General features: G+C 42.5%; 1 long non-coding RNA gene across 2 annotated transcripts; it reads left to right on the top strand.

The window, feature by feature from the left end:
• The first annotated feature begins 312 nt into the window (after positions 1-312).
• On the top strand, positions 313-5,381 carry LOC123506131. 2 transcript variants are annotated; one of them, XR_006675358.1, is made up of 4 exons: positions 313-327; positions 1,821-1,977; positions 3,344-3,501; positions 5,241-5,381. It is a non-coding gene; the product is annotated as an uncharacterized LOC123506131 (long non-coding RNA). The 2 variants fall into 2 exon arrangements; XR_006675359.1 differs by lacking the exon at positions 313-327 and adding an exon at positions 1,304-1,318.
• Positions 5,382-6,178: the final 797 nt, after the last annotated feature.

Raw genomic sequence — 6,178 nt, 5'->3', positions numbered from 1 at the left:
AGGTGTTCACAATACTGCTTACACTTGTACAGACTGAGTACTCATCGCGGAGTTTGAAAAGAAGCTGATATTGAAAAAAAAAAAAAAAAAGACGAACCAGAAAAATAAAAAAATATATTACGTGTGATGATGGTAATTACAGAGAGAGAGAAAGAGAGAGAGAGAGAGTTATAGTTTCAGAGGTAGTGAAGGAGGTGGTGGTCTGTGGTCTGGGCATGCTGGCCTAAACATCTCCATGATACCAACACACTGAAGAGTCACACACTGCAGGAAACTGACACTGTGCACTGTGTGTGGAGTGTGTTGTGGTCTCAGTCCTACTCGAAGGTCGGTCTATGAGCTCTGACCTCGCTCCGTAATGGGGAAGACTGGCTGGCTGACCAGTAAACGACCGGGGTGAATTACACACACACACACACACACAACACACACACACACACACACACACACACACATGTACTATTGCGCTTATATACAAATGTGTGTACATCCTTTCATAGCCTGGGTGAGGCCAGCAGTTGGTGGACATTTATATACATACACACACTCACTTATATAAGCATACATATATATATATATATATATATATATATATATATATATATATATATATATATATATATATATATATATATATATATATATATATATATATATATATATATATATATATATATATATATATATATATATATATATATATATATATATATATATATATATACACACACACACACACACACACACTCCATTACCATTACAAGTACAACTAGGTAGCACACACACACACACACACACACACACACACACACACACACACACACACACACACACACACACACAACTATCATTACAACTACAACTAGGTACACACACACACACACACACACACACACACACACACACACACACACACACACACACACACACACACACACACTATCATTACAACTACAACTACGTAAATACAACTAGGTAACACACACACACACACACACACACACACACACACACACACACACACACACACACACTATCATTACAACTACAACTAGGTAAACACACACACACACACACACACACACACACACACACACACACACACACACACACACACACACACACACACACTATCATTACAACTACAACTACGTAAATACAACTAGGTAAAACACACACACACACACACACACACACACACACACACAACTATCATTACAACTACAACTAACACACACACACACACACACACACACACACACACACACACACACACACACACGTTCCAAGCAGGCAGGTGAAGGAAAATCAGGCAAGGGTTAGTCAACACGTATAAAGGAGTGATTGAATAGGAAACGTGCGTGTGATGAGGTTTGCCAGGGTGTGCATGTGTAACTCCGTGTAATGACGCCGGTGGTGCGATAATGTCATGTACGAGAGACCATTCATACATCAACACTTGTGCTCTCCCTCAATATAATATCTTTTTCCACACACGCCCTGTCTCTCTCTCTCTTTAAACATCATAATTAGAGTTTGCATTTGAGATAGTATACAGTGTGACCTTAAGTGGTTTGTGTTAGTAAGGCACAATTTTAAACGTCTCTCTCTCTCTCTCTTACAGTTAAAATGCATTGGAAGCAAGCGTTAAGACATTTCTCACATACAAATACATTCATGATTCAGGTCTACGCAGGTGTGTGTGTGTGAGTGTGTGTATGTGTGTAGTTCATCACACCAGAGCGCAGGTGTGACGCCAATGAGTCAGAGGCCATAAAGAAATTATGTGTGATCTGATTACAAACTGCATCTTTTGACAGCATTCGGGTGTCCATATAGGCTGAGAGTCGTGGCAGAGCTGACATTCACCCTGCAGACTTCATAATCGCAATGGCTTTGCGCAGCACTGGTTCGCGTCTTCCCCTGCTGGTTGGGGTCATGCTGGTGGTGGTGGTGTATACTTCCCAACAAGCTCTGGTAAGTTTTATTAATGCTCTGTTGAATATATGAATTAAAACGTCTTAGTCCGGATCTCTGCGCGCTTTTCCGTACCTTTGACCGCTAAACGAGGTGTGGAAGTTCCAAATGCTGCTGACATACTTCCCAACAAGCTCTGGTAAGTTTTATTAATGCTCAGTTGAATATATGAATTAAAACGTCTTAGTCCGGATCTCTGCGCGCTTTTCCGTACCTTTGACCGCTAAACGAGGTGTGGAAGTTCCATATGCTGCTGACATACTATACTTCATAATTATCAAGCACAGTCGGTCTTATTAACACTTGGTACTCTTTAAATAAATAGAGGAAAGCATTCAGCAGATTTTGGTGGGGAAACATAACCTTGCTTGCAGAGGGGGTGGCGTAGTGGACCAAGTACTGGTGGTGGGATCAGGCAAACGTCCATGCGTAGGTTCGAATCTCACCACGTGCCGCCTTGAAACTTTGCCATGTCGAGTGGTTTAAAGTTAGCTACACGTCACTATGATACCCAGGTTCTAGGTAGGTGGTGTCATTGCCTTACACCAAAGATACACCTGGACCCTAATATGCCCACCACTATAAATTAAATTGCCTGCGCCACTAATGGTTGGAAGATTAACAACGCTTACAGTACTCTTCAAGTAAAGCCGACAGACGCTATAGGCCACTGCATAACAAGAAAAAACTTAGTACTACAGGTTAAATTATAAAACAAAACACTCTTTAACCCCTACAGTACTAGGACGCATTTTTACCTTGAGATTTGTGTACGATTTGACCATTTTATTGACATTAGCAAGGATCTATGGAGGTCAGAAGATTAATGGCCACAGTCGTCACTATTTTAACCCCTACAGTACTGGGACGCATTTTTACCTTGAGATTTGTGTACGATTTGACCATTTTATTGACATTAGCAAGGGTCTATGGAGGTCAGAAGATTAATGGCCACAGTCGTCACTATTTTAACCCCTTCAGTACTGGGACGCATTTTTACCTTGAGATTTGTGTACGATTTGACCATTTTATTGACATTAGCAAGGATCTATGGAGGTCAGAAGATTAATGGCCACAGTCTTCACTATTTTAACCCCTTCAGTACTGGGACGCATTTTTACCTTGAGATTTGTGTACGATTTGACCATTTTATTGACATTAGCAAGGATCTATGGAGGGCAGAAGATTAATGGCCACAGTCTGCACCATTTTAACCTCTCACGTGAATTTCTGAAGCTGTAGAAAAGCACCAAACAGCAAGCAGAATGAATATAGAAACACGTCATAGCACTAGAGAGGTTAATATCAAATACATTTAACAGATCTTGGCGAGCAAAGACTACATTGGTTGCATCTGTGTCCCCAGGCAGTCCCGGTACTGAGTGATGGGTCTTCCAGCAGCAGTGGAAGCTATACCAGTTTTGAAAGCTATGGCAGCAGTGGAGTTATGAATCCAGTTCCAGTTCTGAGTATGCAAGAAACCTTAGAGCTCTGAGTGAGGCATCTTCATTTGACAGCAGTTCTGTAAGTATTGACACCAACACTTATATTTGATCTATTTCTATACTGAACTGAAGGAGAGCCATTCATAAGCCATGGTTCCTGATTCATGCTTAGTGCGATGTGAGAGAGGGATCTGTTTGACTTTCTAGTGAGTTGGTCGTCTGTGGAAAGATTGCGGAAAGTTACAAGGGTGGTAATCATCAGCGCTGGAGTGGACGGGATGTAAAGTTAGATAAGTAATAGGAGGAGGAACAGGGAACACTACAGTTAACAGATTGAGAACAGTGAGGTTTACAGTCATCCGGTCCCACAGCGATTGAGACTCAGGTTATCTGGTCCACAAGTCAATTGAGACTCTAGACCAGTGGTATGCAATTTACGGCTCTCGAAAAATAAATGAAGAAATGAATAGATGCGAAAAAGCACACTTCCACTCGTCACAGCATTAAGTAAGTTTGGTCTTTAGTTTGCTCTTAATAACAAGATATATAGGTGTGGTCTGTTTGGTTATTGTTGTGGTGGTTTCGGGAATGTTTCCAGAGGGTTTCGGCGCACCGTTGGCGGCTTGTGTGGGCTGCACGCGGGTAGAGGGCAGAGCTTCACTGTTTGATCTGGTGCAGTGTGTGACGAGACAGCCAGACGTTACCCTACGGAACGAGCTCAGAGAAAGGAGACACACCCAAATATCTCCACCCAGCCGGGGAATCGAACCCCGGTCCTTTGGCTTGTGAAGCCAGCGCTCTAACCACCGAGCTACCGGGCGTGTGTTGGAGTTGGTGGAGGGTGGTGTTGTGGTTGGGACGCTCCGTCGTCACCGGTATATTTTTGTTGTTTGCTCTCGTTTTACTCGGTTTGTCGTCTTGTTGTTGCACTTGTACTACAGTAGGCTAATATTACCATGTCTAATTGATCTTATTTACTATATTGCACTAGCAGCCCAGTACTACTTCATTTAGTTGAGTTATGTTAGCTTGCACTAGCTGCGGCTCTCTCAATGAATGTGTTGAACCCAAGTGGCTCCCTTGCAAAAATTAGTGAATAACACTGCTCTAGACAGTTGACCACCAAGTCAGTTAACCCATTCAGTACCATGATGCGTTTCCGTATTCATTCTGGTGACTATTTGGTGATTTGATACAGTTTCAGAAACTTATGTGAAGCTTAAAGTAGTGAAGATTTTGGCCATTAATCTTCTGACCTCCATAGACCCTTCCTAATGTCAACAAAATGGTCTGTTCACAACCAGAACTCATGGTAGATATGTGTTCCAGTACTGAAGGGGTTAAGACTCAAGACACCTGATCACCAAGACAACTAACTGGTCCCCAAACTAGTTGAGAATTATGACAGTTTCCCCAGACTTACTGAGTACCTTTGTTCATTCCCGCTCAGTGAGTTAGTGTGCTTACATACCCAAAGACAAGTGTATGTGTGTGTGTGTGTGTGTGAAAACCGACTTAGTGATCAACTGTCTAGTCTCAATTGCCTCGTGGACCAGATGACCTGAGTACCAATCGTTTAGGGACCAATTGACCTGCACCCACCAGCGATCGTCGACCACACACACCAACACAACACCCACAAAGGAAACTAGAGATGAAGTTGCAGAGAGAAGGATAGAGAAGCTGTGAGGGTGTAGTCTGGAGATCACCCTCCTGTCAAGACATTTAGGATGCCTTCTAAGAAATACATTAAAAACTTCGATGACATTTTAAAATCCGTGTTAAAAGAATGACATTTATTTTTGTCTCTTATGTCAGGATGAAGACTCCTATGGTTCATCTGGTGGCTCCTACGGTTCATCTGGTGATTCCTACAGTGCATCTAGTTCCTACTGATTGCCAACAATTGTAACCAGTCAAGCAAACCTAACACTATGTATAATGAAAAGCAATCAAACATGTTCGTATTTCTTTTCTGTCCTTTCAACTTCACTAACATTTGAACAGTAAGGAGAGGCGGACAGTGTCTCTAACATTTGAAAATAAGGTTTTGTTTGACCTATTTATACCTTGTCATCCATTTTGGGGAATTCATGGCCTAAAGGAGGTACTTTTTTGTGGTATATTCTATCTCAAAGCCCACCCGCTAGGAAACAGTTGCTCTGAGTGAGGAAGCCCAACCTACACTCTGACTGTGGACAGGATTCGAACCCGTGCGCTTGCGAGACCCCTCGGACCCCAAAGCACGCATGGTTCCACTGTACCATGGCGGCACGAGAATTTGAATCACTAATGTGGAGCTCCGTGCAGACAAACGTTTGAGATCCTTTGAACACTCGGATAACGTAAACTTCAACACAGGACATGTCGAAAGACGTTATTAGTGACAATGGGCAAAAGAGTAAGAGAGCTTAGTAATACTTAATTTTGAGAGGATAATCGCTGCCAGTCACGAGCCTGCAGTCCTCGCCAGCCCAGTCACCGCCACTACGGTCTTGACTTAACACATTGAAGCCATTGGGAGAAAATGTGTTTGTACTCTTCTGGGAACGATTATGTTGTTATCTTGTACTTGTCTGGAAGAAGCATCACAGCCACCACTTACGCCGATTGATTTCTTGAGCACTGCCATCACCACTTGTATTGACGAGAACCTTGGCCCCTTTCTGCTGTGACACTTAGGTAATATGCTCACCCTTCATTTATTTATCTATAACACGTGGGGTTTTTCACGGGAGTTAAGCTAAAGGTGATAC

This window comes from Portunus trituberculatus, chromosome 2 (assembly GCF_017591435.1).
Source record: "Portunus trituberculatus isolate SZX2019 chromosome 2, ASM1759143v1, whole genome shotgun sequence".
Classification (NCBI taxonomy): domain Eukaryota; kingdom Metazoa; phylum Arthropoda; class Malacostraca; order Decapoda; family Portunidae; genus Portunus; species Portunus trituberculatus.
The sequence above is the reverse complement of the archived record's forward strand: the minus strand, read 5'-3'. Positions and strand labels throughout refer to the sequence as shown.